The sequence below is a fragment of the Oncorhynchus nerka genome, linkage group LG6 (assembly GCF_034236695.1).
Source record: "Oncorhynchus nerka isolate Pitt River linkage group LG6, Oner_Uvic_2.0, whole genome shotgun sequence".
Taxonomy (NCBI): Eukaryota; Metazoa; Chordata; class Actinopteri; order Salmoniformes; family Salmonidae; genus Oncorhynchus; species Oncorhynchus nerka.
In genome coordinates, this window is record NC_088401.1 from 72169099 (window position 1) to 72179901 (window position 10803).

The following is a 10803-nucleotide window of genomic DNA, read 5'->3' on the forward strand; positions in this document are numbered from 1 at the left end:
CTGCTGCATGGCTCAGTAATGCTACACTGGTTGGATCGTACTACAGTAGCTCTAGCAGGGCGTCTTAGAAGAAGAGGTTCCTGAATCCTAAAGACACACTTTCATCTGTCCTGGTGGGACATAAGACATGCTTTATTGAGTTGGCAGAGATAGAGTTATGCTGAGTGTGTGCATATAGCCACCCTGACATTCATCTACCGTGTGTGTGTGTGTGTGTGTGTGTGTGTGTGTGTGTGTGTGTGTGTGTGTGTGTGTGTGTGTGTGTGCGTGCGTGCGTGCGTGCGTGCGTGCGTGCGTGCGTGCGTGCGTGCGTGCGTGCGTGCGTGCGTGCGTGCGTGCGTGTGTGTGTGTGTGTCTGATCTTAGCGCCTGTTTCTGTCGCCATCCGGCCGCCACTCGCTAATCAAGTTACCACTAGCCCCTTTTGATCCTTTGTTAACCAGCTGCTGGGAACTCTACTAGTGAACCAGGCATGGAGTCCATGTAAACAACAACCACTGGAGAGCACAGCATGCAACACTACTGCAGCCCTCCTCTCACTGTTTTATGAAGGAGCTTCAGAAAAATGACTGTAACCCATCTAATATAATTATCCTCGTTTTTAATTCATTCCACCTACACGTGTGACCTGTGTGTGTCTGTGTGTGCGCACATGCATGCGTGTGTGTGTGTGTGTGTGTGTGTGTGTGTGTGTGTGTGTGTGTGTGTGTGTGTGTGTGTGTGTGTGTGTGTGTTTGAAATCTAGATGTAATCCTACCCCAGAGTAGGGTGAATGGTAGGTCTGGTTGTCCTCGACCTCTCTGGTCACCATGGATACCACTCACTACAAATGAAACAACAGAGGGCTCCCTTTCTCTCTCTCTCTCTCTCTCTCTCCCTTTCTCTCTCTCTCTCTCTCTCTCTCTCTCCCTTTCTCTCTCTCTCTCTCTCCCTCTCTCTCTCTCTCTCTCTCTCTCTCTTCTCTCTCTCTCTCTCTCTCTCTCTCTCTCTCCCTTTCTCTCTCTCTCTCTCTCTCCCTTTCTCTCTCTCTCTCTCTCTCTCTCTCTCTCTCTCTCTCTCTTTCTTAATTCTCTCTCTCTCTTGCCTAAGCACACCCACACCCACAGACACGCACATTTCTTCAGATTTTTATTTAGCTGAATTAGAGACCAACAGGTCAAAGAAATACAGGTATGTGTTTTGCACAAGCATGTTTCACACGCAAAATAGAAATAGCCTCCTCAAACAAATGTAGTTACAGTGCAGATATACAAAACATGATATGACTAGAACGCCTACGAGGTTAGACTGTTAGATAATGAACACAATTAATAAAGCAAAAGATCTGATAGCTAAAAACATGACAGGATGGTTTGACTTATATCCCAAACATACCAGGATGGTTTGACCTATGGCCCAAACATACCAGGATGGTTTGACCTATATCCCAAACATACCAGGATGGTTTGACCTATGGCCCAAACATACCAGGATGGTTTGACCTATATCCCAAACATACCAGGATGGTTTGACCTATATCCCAAACATACCAGGATGGTTTGACCTATATCCCAAACATACCAGGATGGTTTGACCTATATCCCAAACATACCAGGATGGTTTGACCTATGGCCCAAACATACCAGGATGGTTTGACCTATATCCCAAACATACCAGGATGGTTTGACCTATATCCCAAACATACCAGGATGGTTTGACCTATGGCCCAAACATACCAGGATGGTTTGACCTATATCCCAAACATACCAGGATGGTTTGACCTATATCCCAAACATACCAGGATGGTTTGACCTATGACCCAAACATACGAGAGACAGCAAAGTGAAAATAAATTATGCATAATTCCTGATTAGAAACGTAAAGCTAAATATTTTCCTCCACCCCATGTACAAATCAGATACAAACTTCCATGTAACTATGTAGAAATAGCTCTTGTATTAACCATGTCCAAACCTCTTGTGTATTTAGGTTCAAGGAGAGGTGGAACTGTATAACTACCATGCAGTCTCCACAAACCTTCAACGGGGGGGGCACTTCACCAGAGTACCAGTGTCAAGCATTCCTCCCACTCAGCTGTGCATGTCCACCTTTAACTCGGCTAAGTTTGGAGCTCCTATTTCTCTGCACCGTTCCTCAGGTGAGTGTCTGTCCGTAGGTCACTTTTACCTGGTATTCAAATGAGCTCTTCAGGTGGGCAGTACCTCTTCTGTGTGATTGGTTGACCGTGGGTGACCCCAGTGTTACCTCAGAGAGGACCTGGGCACCAGCTGCAGGTGCGAAGGTTTGGTGGGCACAGGGGGCTTGGCGATGGGAGAGGATGTGGCAAACGTTCTCCTGAGCTGGGCCACCCGACCACCAAAAGCCGGGCTCTCCTCCTCATGACTGACCACCACTAGAGAGATAGAGAGGGAAAGGATTGTAGAAATATCTGTTAAGTCAATGAACTTGAATCGAGTGTAGAGTCGACATGTCATTCCAGAGAAACATGCGCGTGCTCGTATGCACACACAAAAAGACACTCTCTGCATAGTCGGAACTGGAAGCACAAGCATTTTGCTACACTAGAATTAACGTCTGCTAACCATGTGTATGTGACCAATACATTTTGATTGAATTGGATTCTCTTTCTCTCTCACCTCCTCTGCCGTGTGGGCGGGCCTTCTCTGTGACTGACAGCTGGGGTTGTAGAGACAGGCTGATGTTGCTGTGGCGGGGTCTGTGGCAGAGGCCCCAGTCCTTTAGGTCGTCTGTGCTGTTGCCTGACTCATTGTCGCTGCTGTCCTCCACGGGGTCCTTTGGGTCGTCCTCAGCGCTGCCTGAGTCGTGGTCCTCCTCAGTGTCCTTAGAGCCGTCTGAGTCTACCTGGAAATAGAAGAAGACTGTCGAGCTACATCCTGTATGGTAGAGATGACATATTTCTCTCCCTCTTGCCCTCTCTTTCTGTGTCTCATATGCATACACATCACACACACACATACACACACTCCGTAACAAACACTTACGCTGAGTTGCATCAGTGTGGCTGATTGTGAGCTGGTTTGGTGGTTCTCTCTGTCTTTCAGTAGTGACACAGTATGGAGATCAACCACTAGGTTGTTCATTTCTGTACTCTGTAGTCTGGTGTTGGTACGAAAGGTCTGGGGGAGTTTGGAGGATCTAAATTCATCCACCTCTCCGATCACGCTCACACTCACATCCCCATCACGACCCAACAGCCAGCGCACGCTCTTACTGTGACCTGAGGAGACAAAGAAACTCATAGAATATCACACTGTGTAACTAGCACAGATAATACAACAGCAGGTAACTGTTCAAACCTGTCCCCAATTTAAATCCATCGTCAGACTGATGGAGTCTGGTTGTAGTACTCCGTTATAGCCCAGCAGATGGTGCTGTTGTCTTATCAGTGAACAAACACATTACTGAGGTCTAGCTTGATCTATTGTCCAGTCTATTGGCTCTGCACAAACACTGCCTTACTGACACACTAGTCTATGGTCTTCACCTTACAGTAATCACTCAGATCTGACCACAGATCCGTGTTAATTAGCTGGCTAACAATTGGTAGGATACAACCTCTAGTCTCTAGTCACAGACAGGTCACCATTACAGTAATATGAACACGATACACATGAATAGGCTGCTAGCCTAAATGTAAAAAAATAACCCATTTCAATTCATTCATTTCAATTCAGATAAATGAAGATAAGCCTACGTAATATAGAGCAAAATGGCAACAAAAGGTGTAGAAATGGTCTTGCAGCAATTCATATTGGAAATATGTTAATCATTTTTTAGTGTACAAGATGGGCCAGAGGCTGTGTGTGTGTGTGTGTGTGTGTGTGTGTGTGTGTGTGTGTGTGTGTGTGTGTGTGTGTGTGTGTGTGTGTGTGTGTGTGTGTGTGTGTGTGTGTGTGTGTGTGTGTGTGTGTGTGTGTGTGTGTGTGTGTGACATTTAAGAGTTGTACTGTGTTGCCTACGTACTATCTTATGTAAGGAGAGTCTTTCTGGGCCATGGGGCTGAGAGAGGAGAATAAAGGGCCTGTGAGAAGAATGATGAAGTGTGGTGTTTGTTGCTCAACACAGTGGTTTTACTGCTCATTTTGACACCTGGTGTTAAGAGATGAGAGATGACCTGGCCTATCCTACTGCTACTAAGGTGACACACACACTCACCCAGGTGACATATAGAGCACAGATTGGACAGACAAAGGGGTAACGTGAGGAGGGGATACGTCTCATTCTATATCCTATCAGATAGAGTGTGGGGGGGATACGTCTCATTCTATATCCTATCAGATAGAGTGGGGGAGGGGGATACGTCTCATTCTGTATGCTATCAGATAGAGTGGGGAGGGTATAGGTCTCATTCTATATCCTATCAGATAGAGTGGGGAGGGGATAAGTCTCATTCTGTATCCTATCAGATAGAGTGGGGGAGGGGATAAGTCTCATTCTGTATCCTATCAGATAGAGTGGGGGAGGGTATATGTCTCATTCTATATCCTATCAGATAGAGTGGGGGAGGGGATAAGTCTCATTCTGTATCCTATCAGATAGAGTGGTGGAGGGGATAAGTCTCATTCTATATCCTATCAGATAGAGTGGGGGAGGTGATAAGTCTAATTCTGTATCCTATCAGATAGAGTGGGGGAGGGGATACGTCTAATTCTATATCCTATCAGATAGAGTGGGGGAGGGGATACGTCTCATTCTATATCCTATCAGATAGAGTGGGGGAGGGGATAAGTCTCATTCTGTATCCTATCAGATAGAGTGGGGGAGAGGGAGAGGATGCTGGGTATTACATATATACACACTGTTCTATTAGAACCAATGGAAAGGATAGGTCACATCCTATATCCCATCAGATAGAGAAATGGACAGGGAAAGAGAGGGATAGAATGGGTAAAAGAGAGAGATGGAGAGAGAAGGGAATAGAATGGGAAAGCAAGAGAGAGACGTGGGTTAGTGAGAGTGGTGGAACTTGGCCTGAGCTGAAGGCTGATTCTCTTTAGAGTATGGTTTCAGGGTTGTTTTCCCAGAATAGTGGGGTGGGTGCTCAAGCAAGCTCAGTTCCTCAGTGCCCCTCTCTCTCTCTCTCTATCTCCCCCTCCCTGTCACTTTCTCTTCTTCTTCTCACTCACTTTTCCCCTCATTCCACCTCTCTCTCCCCCTCCTGCGTCCTTACCTCCTGCTTCCACATCTCTCTCATGTCCCCATCTTTCATCCCCCCCTGTTCCCCCTCTCTCTTTCTATATTTGAAGGGTTTTCCTCTCTCCCTGGCCAATACTGTATGCCCTGTGGTGTGTTGAATCTGTGGACAGAACATTCTGTGCAGGCAGAGAGAGGATAGGAGGCAGAGGAGGGTACAGGTGGGTGTGACTGCCCAGGGAAAGGAAAACATAAATTATGAAATATACTCTCTCATTTCCCATGTGCAGTTACTATGACGCCAGGTTCATGTTCTTACATTTACATTTAAGTCATTTAGCAGACGCTCTTATCCAGAGCGACTTACAAATTGGTGCATTCACCTTATGACATCCAGTGGAACAGTAGTGCATCTAAATCTTTTAAGGGGGTGAGAGGGATTATTTATCCTATCCTAGGTATTCCTTAAAGAGGTGGGGTTTCAGGTGTCTCCGGAAGGTGGTGATTGACTCCGCTGTCCTGGCGTCGTGAGGGAGTTTGTTCCACCATTGGGGGGCCAGAGCAGCGAACAGTTTTGACTGGGCTGAGCGGGAACTGTACTTCCTCAGTGGTAGGGAGGCGAGCAGGCCAGAGGTGGATGAACGCAGTGCCCTTGTTTGGGTGTAGGGCATGATCAGAGCCTGGAGGTACTGAGGTGCCGTTCCCCTCACAGCTCCGTAGGCAAGCACCATGGTCTTGTAGAGCGGATGCGGGCTTCAACTGGAAGCCAGTGGAGAGAGCGGAGGAGCGGGGTGACGTGAGAGAACTTGGGAAGGTTGAACACCAGACGGGCTGCGGCGTTCTGGATGAGTTGTAGGGGTTTAATGGCACAGGCAGGGAGCCCAGCCAACAGCGAGTTGCAGTAATCCAGACGGGAGATGACAAGTGCCTGGATTAGGACCTGCGCCGCTTCCTGTGTGAGGCAGGGTCGTACTCTGCGGATGTTGTAGAGCATGAACCTACAGGAACGGGCCACCGCCTTGATGTTAGTTGAGAACGACAGGGTGTTGTCCAGGATCACGCCAAGGTTCTTTGCGCTCTGGGAGGAGGACACAATGGAGTTGTCAACCGTGATGGCGAGATCATGGAACGGGCAGTCCTTCCCGGGAGGAAGAGCAGCTCCGTCTTGCCGAGGTTCAGCTTGAGGTGGTGATCCGTCATCCACACTGATATGTCTGCCAGACATGCAGAGATGCGATTCGCCACCTGGTCATCAGAAGGGGGAAAGGAGAAGATTAATTGTGTGTCGTCTGCATAGCAATGATAGGAGAGACCATGTGAGGTTATGACAGAGCCAAGTGACTTGGTGTATAGCGAGAATAGGAGAGGGCCTAGAACAGAGCCCTGGGGACACCAGTGGTGAGCATGTGGTGTGGAGACGGATTCTCGCCACGCCACCTGGTAGGAGCGACCTGTCAGGTAGGACGCAATCAAGTGTGGGCCGCGCCGGAGATGCCCAACTCGGAGAGGGTGGAGAGGAGGATCTGATGGTTCACAGTATCGAAGGCAGCCGATAGGTCTAGAAGGATGAGAGCAGAGGAGAGAGTTAGCTTTAGCAGTGCGGAGCGCCTCCGTGATACAGAAGAGCAGTCTCAGTTGAATGACTAGTCTTGAAACCTGACTGATTTGGATCAAGAAGGTCATTCTGAGAGAGATAGCGGGAGAGCTGGCCAAGGACGGCACGTTCAAGAGTTTTGGAGAGAAAAGAAAGAAGGGATACTGGTCTGTAGTTGTTGACATCGGAGGGATCGAGTGTAGGTTTTTCAGAAGGGGTGCAACTCTCGCTCTCTTGAAGACGGAAGGGACGTAGTCGGTCAGGGATGAGTTGATGAGCGAGGTGAGGTAAGGGAGAAGGTCTCGAGGTCTGGAGAAGAGAGGAGGATAGGGTCAAGCGGGCAGGTTGTTGGGCGGCCGGCCGTCACAAGACGCAAGATTTCATCTGGAGAGAGAGGGGAGAAAGAGGTCAGAGCACAGGGTAGGGCAGTGTGAGCAGAACCAGCGGTGTCGTTTGACTTAGCAAACGAGGATCGGATGTCGTCGACCTTCTTTTCAAAATGGTTGAGTCATCTGCAGAGAAGGAGGAGGGGGGAGGAGGATTCAGGAGGGAGGAGAAGGTTGCAAAGAGCTTCCTAGGGTTAGAGGCAGATGCTTGGAATTTAGAGTGGTAGAAGCAGAGAGAAGAGGAAAATGTAGAGAGGAGGGAGTGAAAGGATGTCAGGTCTGCAGGGAGGCGAGTTTTCCTCCATTTCCGCTCGGCTGCCCGGATCTGTGAGCTCGCAATGAGTCGTCGAGCCACGGAGCGGGAGGGGAGGACCGAGGGCCTGGAGGATAGGGGACATAGAGAGTCAAAGGATGCAGAAAGGGAGGAGAGGAGGGTTGAGGAGGCAGAATCAGGAGATAGGTTGGAGAAGGTTTGAGCAGAGGGAAGAGATGATAGGATGGAAGAGGAGAGAGAGTAGCGGGGGAGAGAGAGCGAAGGTTGGGACGGCGCGATACCATCCGAGTAGGGGCAGTGTGGGAAGTGTTGGATGAGAGCGAGAGGGAAAAGGATACAAGGTAGTGGTCGGAGACTTGGAGGGAGTTGCAATGAGGTTAGTGGAAGAACAGCATCTAGTAAAGATGAGGTCGAGCGTATTTCCTGCCTTGTGAGTTGGGGGGGAAGGTGAGAGGGTGAGGTCAAAAGAGGAGAGGAGTGGAAAGAAGGAGGCAGAGAGGAATGAGTCAAAGGTAGATGTGGGGAGGTTAAAGTCGCCCAGAACTGTGAGAGGTGAGCCGTCCTCAGGAAAGGAGCTTATCAAGGCATCAAGCTCATTGATGAACTCTCCGAGGGAACCTGGAGGGCGATAAATGATAAGGATGTTAAGCTTGAAAGGGCTGGTAACTGTGACAGCATGGAATTCAAAGGAGGCGATAGACAGATGGGTAAGGGGAGAAAGAGAGAATGACCACTTGGGAGAGATGAGGATCCCGGTGCCACCACCCCGCTGACCAGAAGCTCTCGGGGTGTGCGAGAACACGTGGGCAGACGAAGAGAGAGCAGTAGGAGTAGCAGTGTTGTCTGTGGTGATCCATGTTTCCGTCAGTGCCAAGAAGTCGAGGGACTGGAGGGAGGCTGTCATGACCCTCTTTGGGTACAGCGAGCACCATCCCCCTGTCTCCTAAAACCAGGCTGCTGTGGTCAGAGAGGTCGTAAATTCCAGGAGATTATCTCCTCATGACCACAGTATATAGAGAGTGAGTTTTCATAGAGAGAACAAATGAATTTCTTCCACCTCACAGAACTGGAGAACCGAACAACATTTATGTTCTGGAGAAGGTATAAAAGATCAGTGAAGAATCCAGCTACGAACTGGTCCGTTTGGGGAAACTCACGGGCGACAATACGGCCACATTACCATAAATGTTTATACAATAGCTTCAGATATGAGGCTAATTGTTGTATAAGACGAAAGAGGATGATACTCTTTGTGTTATTGTGAAATGTGATTTTGGACTGTTTAATGAAGGAAACTCCAATTCCCTTTGGAGTTTAACTAAATCAGAGGACCGCTCATGAGCACAGTTATGGTCTGGTGTCCTGGGACAGGCCCTTTCTGCTCTTCCGAATAAAACCCGGGTTTTTTTTATCACCAGACCAGCTCACCTCAATTACAAGATGGCTAAAGGTTGCAGACCAGCTTACCACAAGAGGTCCCAGGTTTGAGTAGAGACCATAAACCTAAGGTTTGAGTAGATGGCTGAATCTTTTAACCATACCACGTGGTTAAACTCTTAATTCGATACCCTGCATGTGTATTTTAATGAACGTTTGAGTTTTAACTAATACTATTAGCATTTAGCGTAGCGCATTTGCATTTCCAGAGCTCTAGTTGGGACGCAAGCGTCCCGAGTAGAAGCAAGAGGTTAAGACTATCGATACCAACAGAATAGAACAAGTCTTTGATATGAATTACTAGTCTGCAGCTAGGAATTCGGTATCATTGAACGCGAAAACCAACAGCCAAAATCTCTATCCTATAACGACATGAAGTAATGTCACTGAACCAGCCATTCTAACCACGACAGAGAGAGAGCGGACAAACTCTCCAACAGAAACAAACGTTTCAACAGATACCGACGACACACTGAGCGTAAATATATATATTGATTGCAATTGTTCCCGAATGAGTGAGCGTTCATATGTGAAGGATTAGCATTTCAATTGTTATAATTATCACTGTCTAACAAGCCGCCATTAGGGCACATCCTCCTTTCTTTGGAAATATACTGCTCAAAAAAATAAACACTAAAATAACACATCCTAGATCTGAATGAATGAAATATTCTTATTAAATACTTTTTTCTTTACATTGTTGAATGTGCTGACAAATCACACAAATTATCAATGGAAATCAAATTTGTCAAACCATGGAAGTCTGTGTTGTAACTTTAATGTGTTACAGAGTCAATGTTTAAGTTTATTCTTTGAGCTGTGTCTAGAGATATTTCTTTGGATTTATTTGCATATGTAATTGTATTGGGTTGTGTTGAATTGTGCTTTTTGACTGCAAGTCCCAGAATGCCTTGCGAGCAATTATGTGCAGGTGCGGGTGATTGTGGCTGACTTTCCGACAGCATCTTACCTGCATTGGTCAGTACCAAAACAATTGTTGTTAAATGTAACGTAAACAAGTATTCTTACTAAAATAAGCTTTCGTAGCAAAACCGACATCCCGAGTCATTACTTTGAAGTTAGTTAATCTAAAAGTCTGGATTTGGAGTCCCACTCAAAATTAAAGTGGAAAACTACTTAGCCCACTAGGGCACATGCCCTGTATCATTTCTTTGGAAATATATCTATTTTGTTTGTGTGACGCATTTCTGTGAATTACTTAGTAAATAAATTATTTTAAGACAATTGATGTATGGATGACTCAGTGAAGACTGGGTTCGTGCAGATAACCAACTATTTACAATTGAATAATTGATTAATCAGAAGACTGATCAGATATTACATTTCTGAAAGTTATTAGGAAAATTAACTTTAATCTGAATATTTTCCTTAGTGCGCTGACTTCCTTAAGAAATTACAGTTACATGATTAATGAGTTTAATCACATAACACAGACGGCGACGAGGCGCGACAGAAGGTTAGTTGCCAGAGAGACGACAGAAGGTTAGTTGCCAGAGAGACGACAGAAGGTTAGTTGCCAGAGAGACGACAGAAGGTTAGTTACCAGAGAGACGCGACAGAAGGTTAGTTACCAGAGAGACGCGACAGAAGGTTAGTTACCAGAGAGACGCGACAGAAGGTTAGTTACCAGAGAGACGCGACAGAAGGTTAGTTACCAGAGAGACGCGACAGAAGGTTAGTTACCAGAGAGACGTGACAGAAGGTTAGTTACCAAAGAGACGACAGAAGGTTAGTTACCAGAGAGACGACAGAAGGTTAGTTACCAGAGAGACGACAGAAGGTTAGTTACCAGAGAGACACGACAGAAGGTTAGTTACCAGAGACACGACAGAAGGCTAGTTACCAGAGAGACGACAGAAGGTTAGTTACCAGAGAGACGACAGAAGGTTAGTTACCAGAGAGACGACAGAAGGTTAGTTACCAGAGAGACGACAGAAG

General features: G+C 46.9%; 1 pseudogene; it reads right to left on the minus strand.

The window, feature by feature from the left end:
- Nucleotides 1-1110: 1110 nt before the first annotated feature.
- Nucleotides 1111-10803, minus strand: part of LOC115118655 (SH2 domain-containing protein 4A-like) — a 14051-nt pseudogene continuing 4358 nt past the window's right edge.